Below are 10,549 nucleotides of genomic sequence, written 5' to 3'. Positions count from 1 at the left end.
CTCTTCACTGGTGCAAACCAAGTCTGTTTCTGCTATCAAAGACAAAGAACAAAAAGCCATATAACTGAAGCCACAGCAGCCAACCACCCCTGGCTAGATGTTTTGTTCTATTCAAAAAGCATTAACATTTTGAAGTACTATGGACCCAAGCATATCAGACATATCTTGCTTATCTATTTCCCCAGTAAATTAAGAAAAATTAAATGAGGCCCTTGGACAGTAACCTCACTACAAACTAAGGATTAAATCAACTATCCAATGTCAGAAATATTGCAAGCAACCTCCTGAATCTGAAGAAACTTATATCAAAATCCAAGAGCAAGGAGGGGGGAAGATAAAAATTCCCATTTTCTGACAAAAGCAAAGAACTAACTCCAAAAGCACAGACACCACAGCCAGCATTAGTCAGCACATGACAGGACAGCCAAATTTGCAAGATTCAATCAAAAGAAAATTTATTTACGTCAGAAACTTTAGTTATTTTGCCTAAGTCATTTAGAAACCTTTTGTAACTTACTGTTATCAGTGGCCATTCAGATTCACCCACCGTCAGACACCACAGCTGTCTAAGATTGGGAGCCAAAATCCAATTCTTTCCTTTTACCTAAATCTGTTTGTTCTGCAGGCAACCTGCAAGTGCCTTTCTGGGTGAAAAGTAACCGAATATGACCTTGAGTAGTACTTCATATTTTTAATACTGATTTGGAAAATGTTAAGACCTACCTGTGACTACTGTTGCAAAATTAATTTTCTTTGCTTCAGGATTTTTTTTTTTCAGTGTAGGTGAATTCAGGAACTGCATTCAATTTTACTTAAAATGTTCTTTCCATCAAATTCATGTACTTTGACCTTGTTATTGTTTCTACTCTTCCCTATAGAGCAGGGCAGACCATTATAAATGTGTCAGAATTCTGGAATGAACTGCTGGTGTTGGGGCCTCTGAGGATCAGCTTAACTTCATAAAAATGACTTTAAACCCTAATTTCAGGACCTAGGTTTGAAATGTGGTCAGAGCTGAAATTTCAGTACATAAATGTTAAAAAATTTGGGATTTGGTCCCTAAAGCTGGAGAGAGTGCTAACACTGATTCATTAATTGATAGTCTATGCCTACATTTTTAGTCATGCTTATTTTTTCTTTCATCCTTTTTCACATTTTGTGACTAGTCAAACTGACTAGAAACTGATAAATGCCTGCTTTCTTATTAATGCAATTTCAAAACTCTGGCACTTTTTTAAAACCTTGCAATCATGAATACACTTGGCAAGAAAGATCATATAACGGAAAAAAATTCCATTGCTATTTTTAAAGACCTCTCTAAAAAAAGAAACAAACAAACAAAAAATAATTTGTTTGGCTAATGAGGATCAAAAAACCACATATAGTAGGAAAGGAGGCAAGACAATATGGATGACTGGTAAACATTTCTCAACAGAAACCCTCTAAGAACATGTTCAATAGGACTTATCATTTTTAGATAAATAGAGAGGAGAAGCCAATGAGACACTCTAAGCCTGTTAAATGTCACCTCTTCTCCAGAAGATGGAGCATCATGCTAAAATATTACAAACCATAAAGCATAAGTGAACTTCAGAAAGTACAACATTATCCCATAGATCTTTGCCTGTTTCACTACTGCTGAAGTGAATATGGACTAGGGGGCAAACACAATGCCTCCTGTGCGGGGAGAAAAGAAGAGGGCCTGGCAGTGTTCAAGCTGGTCCGAGCCTGCTGTCCCACCTTGTCCTTCCAGCCAACCTCTAGCACTGTGGAGTGGGCAGAGTTGTGGGGCAAACTTCCTTCTTTTCTGATTCTTCCTACAGCTGCCCCAGCAAATGCTGCCTAGACACGGGGATATGATCACTCTAGAGTGTAATGAAGCATCTCCAGTGAGAGCTCCAACTACTACTGCCTCTCCAGAGCTTCTGTGGGCAGATTCAGAACCTAATGGGCTCATCAGGCTTCAAAATTCATTTGGAGCAGAGTTTCTGGTTTCCTTTCCTTTGCAAGGAATCTAATTTATACATGCAAACATTGCTTTAAGAACTGAACCGACACAAACTAAATTGAAATAATCAGGGCATTCCCTTCAAAACTGCACTACTGCTCTGAACTTAATTGCTAATGCAGATAGAAGCCAAAGTCTGAACTGAAGTACACTGAGGAGAGACAAGTGCTTTTACCTCCCTCCAGAGGACAGAGAAGAGGAAATGGCTGCATAACAGTTTAAAATGAAAAGCCAAACCAACTTCAACTGATCTATGCTTATAAAACTTCTATTTGATTTTTTAAAAAGCTTGAAAACAGCCACTCAAATAACATATTCAATGTAATACAGTGAATTACACAAGTTTATCATGCATTGGGCACAACGCAAATATAATATTGCATATGACGTTGCTAGTATATAAGCTTGTATACTTAAAAAGAAACAAGTTCTGAAAGCAGAAACTCAAATTCTTCCCTGTTCTATTTTAATTTTAAAATCGAAACAGAAAGTAAAAGGGTATTGTAGTTTAATCCAGGAGGGAAAAAAACCCCAGCATATACTGTGCCTTGCAAAACAAATTTTAGCAAGACAAAGTTTATTTTGCAAGGCTAGTAGTAATACTGAAATCTGGCAGATGTTCAAAGCTTAGCCTGTTTCCTAGCGACGTTGTTTCCCTAGTCAGTCTCTCCTATACCTAAATTGAACAAGTCCAAATACTGGCTTGTCAGCTTAGCAAGCAGAGTTACTGTTCTTCTGCTTACAAACCCTTTCTAAAGACATTTTCTTCCTAGGTAGAGTTAAAACACCTCTATCTGGTCTATTCCAGTGTTCATTCCCTGTTTGCTAAAAAACGCCAACCTGTGAGCTTCCATTCCTAGAGAAAAGCTGTAAATCACTGGCACAAATTATTAGGCTGAATTGGTTTAGGCTTCACTGATACGACTCTTTTTTTTTCATTTGTAGGTTCCAGCAATGTTAATCAAATAGCTATATAGCTTCTGAGCAACTTTTCTATAAAAATATTTGCTTCTAACAAAAGCTACATGCTGGAAAAAAATCAAGTAGACCTAGATGGCCTTGGTCCACAGAAACACACTTTAGTATATGAGACTGATAAGGCTCAAGACTGTATGTAACAATGCTGATGTTAACTGTTTGCTACATAATCCTAGTAAGAAATAGCCAAGCTAAAGTCACATGAGTTTCTCTGTATGTGGGGGATTTGTTTAATAGTCACTGAGGAAAAATACACGACATTTTATGCTCTAAATACACTTCCTTGGGAAATGAGAATTACTGTGTAAGATTAGAGTCTGAGCAATGATGGAGCAGCTAGAGAAACTGGAAACAATAAATCATTTAGATTAATGAAAATCATGTATGTTATAGACCTTTCAGAGAAAAATAAAAATAAATCCCTCCTCTGTATTTCTAACTGTGAGTTTGTAACTAAACCCAGCAAGACAAAAGATTATAATTTAACAAAGCTTATCCATCATTCCTCTGTGCTGCTACTTTTCACCTAAGGATAAACCAACAAAAAAAAACCTCTGAATGCAAAGTATTGTATTTTTAAGTGTCCAAACAGCCTTTCACCCCAGCTGTATTCATCAACGCTACTCACAGCAGACTGCATTTGAGAATCTCAAATAATTTTCCTTCCAAAAAAGCTTCACACGCTGCTTGTGAACTAATAAAATACTATGCATAGTTATGAATGGAAGACAAGTATGTCCTCAGACTTACATAGTCTCTAAATTACTGTTCTAATCTTCATTAATAGCTTTATATATGTATGAAAAGATGTATAAAATTAATGTTGCTATTGAAAATGAATGGCATCATTTTAGACAATGAAACATTCTTAAATTTTAAACCAGCAACAAATTCTTAACTCTTGACATTCAAAAGGCAGCAAGTGACGTTACGTTCTTCTGAAACTTGACCCTCATCCCTCCTCCTCCTCCCTGAAAAAAAAACATAACAGCAAAGCTTGACTTGTAAAAAAAGTAAGTTTCTCAAAGTCCTGCTTCTCATGGAGTTCTAAGGAAAATGAGCCAGACCTCCTGAGCTTGGATCTCCCAATTCCTCTACAATACCATCAACACAAAAACATTCCAATTAAAAGTGACAGTACACTAACTTCAAAACAGCTTGATGCTAGCAGAAACTCCTCTAAATTTAGTCATGCTTTTCCTCATCTTTGGAACCAGAACGATCAGGATGAACGACTTAAATCAATGCTTAGATTCGCAATGTGAATTCCAGTGTGTTCAGTTCTTGTTTGTCTGCACTGCTAAACATTATTATGAGAAAAAAGAAATCTACTGTCAGCCATAGAAAGACTAACTATCAATTGGAGTTAAAATGCTGATCTTCCAGATCTTTTCTGTTACTGGGTGGGCCTCTTGTCTTTAAGCAGCATTTTAGAGAGGTTAGTGCTAGTGCTGTACTTCCTCTCAGCTCCTCACACAGTTATGCAAAGGGGCATCCTCTGAAGCCTCAACAAAATCAGGGCAGAATCTTTCCTCATACATGGATAAAAACAATAGCCCTATTTCTTAATGCAGATTTGAAACAGAACCATCATCCTTGTTTATTATGAAGACTCAGACTGCACAGTGGACCATCTGAAAAATTGCCATAGACATAACAAATACACTCAGAATATTCTTATTTCCAAATCAGTTATTGGACTAATGCATTAGTGCAGTACAAGCTGTAATGCACTACGACACCATCAATAAAACATGTCAGTGTTCACAGTTTTAGACTACCCTGTTATGCAAGTAAAAATCTACTAAAACTAGGCATCTCAGGAGCCTGTTTTCTTACTGCAATACCAAATGCTTCAATATAAGCAATAAATCATAAAATGTTCACTAGGTTTAACAGAGCAACAAAATTCTCATAATAAGTACCAGATATCCTTTAGCTATTAGTCACCATTATTACACTAATTTATTAAATTAAATACCTACTATATTTCAGTGATCAGTGATACAGTAACATTTAACCAGCATTTCATGTATTGATAATGTTAAAATCTAACTTTAAGAGTGAAAAAGCTAAAATTATTGTTACAGAAAAAAGTGGCAGAGGATGATATATGATAGCCTAATCAGATTTGAAGCAGATGAGACTGATTACTTTTAGAAAAGAGAGCCCAAAGGAAAAGCTGAAGAAGCAGCCTTTGGTCAATCTGAAACATTTGTTGTCCTTGACACAAGAAAACTCTTCTAAAATTGAACTTCGCTGTTACAAGAAAAACAAACTGATGGGTTTTATATTGTATGGACAAAGACTAATATAGGAAAGAGACCCCTACTTTTCTATTTCTTCAAAGCTAGCCTACAATATTAATCATACTTCTGTCAGTCACTAAATTTTACCTCAGGAAAAAAGTAAGAAAAAAACCCAGAGTTCTAGATTCCTTTCACAGATGGTCTTTCTGTCCTGTACCAGGAGGTCTCTTGATTTTTCCTGTGTTCCAAATGGGAAAAGCTTGAGGCTATACTAAACACCTAACTGGCATTCACTGGCACTGATGCTAAAAGAAATAGTTCTGTATGTCCTGTCATCCATGGAAACAAACAAATGCCAATACTAGGAGGAACCAAATGGGTTTATATTTGTAAACATTGACAAAGCAACATTCAGACTTTTAAATTCAGGTTTTATGAAAAAAATGAGTGTTGTCTTTTCATATTTTTAACTATATTTCATAGTATTTTCTGCTTGTTGAATCCATCTTCATGTAATGGAGGTAGCAGTACATTACAGAGACAGGCTGTCTTACCTTAGAATTTCACACAGAGGAATTTTCCACGCCTGGAACCAGCTTAGGACAGCTGGAGCTTTGCCACTGCTGTTCATCTTCTCCTGAGAGAGGCATTCTGGGTCCAAGATCCCAAAGCTTGTACTCACTCAAGCAGACAGCAAGAAGCTACAGTCTGTGAAAACTTCCAGGCCTTTCTCTTTCCTGAAGCCAAACAGCGAATCCACTCGCTCTGTACCCATGGGGACTTCCAAGTATCTTCCAACTCTCTGAACAAATCCTCCACAAAATTCCCTCCTCTGCACCACTTTTAACATGGTCTGGCTTGCAATTTGTCAAGAGGTGGAAGCACAGAATCAGAGAGGCATGAAATTACTTGGGTTGGGAGGAACCCCAGTTCAAGTGGGAATCTGCAAAGTGGGTCCAGCTAGGTCAGATTGCTCAGGGCTGTGTCAAACAAACCCATTTTCCTCAGCCTCTTCTTGTACATCGTGTGCTCCAGCACCATAATCATCTTGGAAGACCTTTGTAGGTCTCCATTATGTCAATCTCTTTCTTTCACTGGCAAGCTGAGACTGCACATAGTAGTCCAGATGCAGTACAGAAGTGTCAAACAGAAGACAAGAATCACTTCCCTTGATCTGCTGGCTACGTTCTTGCTAACACAGCGCAACATGTGATAAACCTTCTTTGCTGCAAGGGCACACTGCTGACTCGTGTTCAACCTGCCCACTGCGACCCCAACGTCCTTTTCTGCCAGGTTTCGCAGCCTGGGAAGTTATCACATCTTTGTATGACTCTGGACTCTTCCTCACTGTGATAAATGTATGAAATACTACTTCCAGTCCAGACCTTGAAAGTTAATATACTGCCACTTAAAGTAACAGCAGATAAACGAAAACTAACATGAAATTACTCTGAATATCGAGAGTAAGGCTGAAGCAATGAGATCAGAGAGTCTTGAGTTTTTAGGTAAGGGGGAGTGTCTTAAAAACGAGACTCTCCTGCATACAAGGAGAGAGCTATCCTTACTATAGTGAGCTGCAGAGGACAAACGTTAGACCTGTATTTGTTATACGAGTTTGTTCATGGGATCAGATTTGCCAATTTTCTGCACTAAAGAAATCCCAACTTGAACTGAAAATCAGTATATAACAATTGCATGTATTTATTTCCAAGAAGCAATAAACATTATTTTAGAAAGAAAACATAGAAAGTATATAAACAAATGTATGCTGACTTGTCACGTGCAGCAAGAAAAACACTATCTTTTGTATCCAGTTCAGCCTTTTAGTAATGCTCATTTCTAGTAGGACAATTACTGAGGAAAGAAATCATTCCCACCACTGGGATCTGTCATTATGTTCCCCTAATTCCTCCTCTAGTGCGTATCTTGGATAACTTCCACCTGCTGGGTCCCTTCTCTCAGATCACACAGCTGGGGCAGACACCATGGAATTGGGCTGAGCTTGGCCCAGAACGCTGGTGAAGGCCAGTCCATGGCCACAGCTCCCTCACAGGCAAGCAAAGCAAGGGCTGGCCGGGCTCGGGATGAGCCTCCACCACACACGTGTTGCTGACCAGAAGTGAGAGAAAATAGGTGCAAGAAGACTCCATTTCGCTTCCAGTTTGTGACACGGTGGAGCAGGCGTTCGCCTTTCAGTGATTAAGCCAGCTCGCGCTCAGTCACCGCCTTGGCTGCACCGCCATTTCAGCACTTCATGCCTGCAGGTACCAGGTAATGTCTATGGCTCCAGTAACGCTCGAACTTGTACCCAACCGCTCCCGAGGCCGCCTGGGGACGTCGACAGAGTCGCGACATGGCCTGGGCGCCGCTGGCGACGAAGCGCCGGGGCCGCGGCAGGCGGCGCGCGCAGGAGCGAAGGGCCGCGCGCGGGCGGGAGCGGCGGCGGGCGCGAGCGCGGGGCCCCGGGCCGCGGGCGCCCCTCGCGCGGGTTCGGCGCCTCAGCGCTTCGCGCGGCGGCCGGCGGCAGCACTCCCGACCCCGGGGACCCCCGGGGAGCGCCCGGGACAGGCCCCGCTGGCCGCCTCCGCCCTCCTCCGGCCCTGCGGGAGGCGCCCGGCAGCGCGGCGGTAAGAGCCGTGCGGGATGCGTTAGTATCCTTCTCGTGTCTGCATGAGTGAACGATGAAAATCAGTGGCTACATGAATTTAAGATGGACTCATTCTCTTCAAGTTTCACTTAATAATAATCAAGCTGGACTACACTGAAGCAATCTTCCAGTTTCAATAAATTTTCACGTGGTGGATTGTTTTGTAAAGATAAGAGTCTTAGCCTGAAATTAACACGTCTCACAATAGGGAGAAACCCACAGCATGTAGAGAAAAATAATTCATATATGAAGTAAGGATTTTAACAAAGCTGTCTTTTGAAAGGTAGAAAAATAATATTTAAAGCTTACATCTTGTTTGCAGGCAAAACAGAAAAAGATCAGAAATACTGATTGAGCAAACAGAATTCAAAGCCAGTGTGCCTCAATTGAGGGTTCCTAGAGCTGAGAGAAGAAAGATCACATGAGGTACTTTTATTGAACTTTTGCACGATATTAATTTTTAAATTGTGGATTTGCATATTGCAGGATGGTTTAGAACTTGATGGAAAGTTAGACTTTTTAAAGACCTTTTTAAATGGGAAAGGAACAGTGTTTAAACAGTTGGGCACTGAAGGAGTAGGTTTCTTTTTGGCCACGAGGAGGCTCTATTGTAACAATACTGGAACAGTAAAACATTTTTCTATAGAAGTAAACAAATAAGTAATGCCAGGAGATACCATCATTAGAAATAAACACACTAAACCTCATAACCCCGAAACCTGTTCTAGTCGTCCTTCCCCATTTATCTCGTTTTATCCTCTACTTTTTTTCCTTTCCCTCCCTCCCCCTCCAAATTTGTCATGACTAAAAATGTGTGAAGGCATCATTTGCTAACAGGATTTAAGCTTTTACCCTATGAGCTTTTAGGTTCCAGAACAGTTTTAATTCTTCAATACAGATACTTTAAGTATAAGTGAGATGTTTCTGCTGAAAATACTAAAAAGTAAATAAAAATATCTGACGTAATATAAAAAAATTCCTCTCAAGAAAATATGGCACCTTTTTTACTTCTTGATATATATTAATAAGGTTGAGTCTGCAAAGCAGTGCAGAGATGTTCTATTCCTACCCTTTCCTTTGTAGCAATGTGTGCATATTTGGTTTAACTGAAGTTTTTTGAACGTTAGCATTTATGACAGTAACACAACTGACTTTTTTTAGAAATATCATTTCACTTTTCTGTTTTTTTTGGAAGATAACTAGAACATGAGCTTTCTTCTCCAAGCAGCAGCAGTAAAATAGACCAAAATCTGCATGACATGATATAGTTTGGTTATCAGGTTTGTTTCATATCTTATTATAACAGTTGAATTTCATAAAGGCATCTGCAATTTTACTCATCTGTGCAATGTACACCTGTTTTAAAACTAAGTACATGCACAGGTTTCCGGCTTTTTGGCTAAATTTATTAAGGGAAAAAAAAAGAAAAAAGAACACCCCCTCCCCCATCTAGAACTTCAGTTAGTGCAATAATGATCCAAAGTAAACAAATATCCCTCTCGATGTAATGGTAACCTCTTCAGCGCTCCTTCTGACAGCACACAAGTTTTTAAAGTTATTACTAGTGTGTAAGGAGTATTTTCTACTCAGGGAAAGTCTTACTGGTCAGATAGAAACCAAACGTCAGCAACATGCTGAATATTAATACATGAACATCAGGTAATCTGTGACACTCCTGTTAGTATGGAAACTGTACAGACAGTAACAATCCAGAAGTTTATATATTTACGTAAAGCAAGTTAATGTGAATAAAAAGTAGTGTAACTGGCTTGTTATTGTTGTTTAAATAACAACTGGTTTTGTCTTGCTGCCTAGACTTTCAGGCAATTTCCACATCTTCCTCCACTGGTAAGGATCCCTCTTTGTCCAGAGCTTGCTGAAGAATGCAGAGACTCTCCTCAGAATCCTGAAACTAAAAGAGGCTTATGTGCAAAATCATGAACTCTTACAGAAAGGGATCTGAAGCGTGCTTCCCTACACAGTGATTGCTTGTATCTCTTCCATGAAAACCTTCGTAACAATTCTGCATCACATTAGGAGAAAATAAGCAAAACAAGGGCTTTGCCACGTTCAGTGCCTTGCTGTTTATCACAGGTTATCATCCCAAAGAAGTACTACTTTGTCGTTCAGTGAAAAGATGTATGTGGATGTTACGGACCACTTTGTCATATACAGTCTGTAACTCCTTAAAAAACACTTTAGAAAACCCAGACTACCTTAACAAGTGGTCTACTATTGTTCCACTATTAAGTACTATATGGTTAGTTGCTTTGAGTTCTGAGTCAAAGCATTATTTGTACTACAGATGGTATTAATTTCCGTTTCCTACTTGTTACAGTCTCTTACGAACTTTATTCCGTTAATTCTGTAAGCTTGTTTCTACAGCTTTGAAAACGAAGCCTTGCTTTTAAAACTAATTTACTTCCACATTTCGCTTTCTTTCACGTTATTATTTCTGAGAGGATTATTGCACATATAAAGAAATGAAAAATAGAATACATTTTTCAGCTTCGTTTTATTTCAGTGGCATTGATGAACCATGATTTTAGGGATCTTAGCTCTCTTTAGTGTTTGGAAAGGTAGTGGCTCATCTTACTCCTATTTTTAGGAATTATAGGAAGGATTCTTTTGTTTTGTCTGTTTAGCTAAATGGCACAAGCTTCCACA

This window comes from Strix aluco, chromosome 15 (assembly GCF_031877795.1).
Source record: "Strix aluco isolate bStrAlu1 chromosome 15, bStrAlu1.hap1, whole genome shotgun sequence".
Taxonomy (NCBI): domain Eukaryota; kingdom Metazoa; phylum Chordata; class Aves; order Strigiformes; family Strigidae; genus Strix; species Strix aluco.
The sequence above is the reverse complement of the archived record's forward strand: the minus strand, read 5'-3'. Positions refer to the sequence as shown.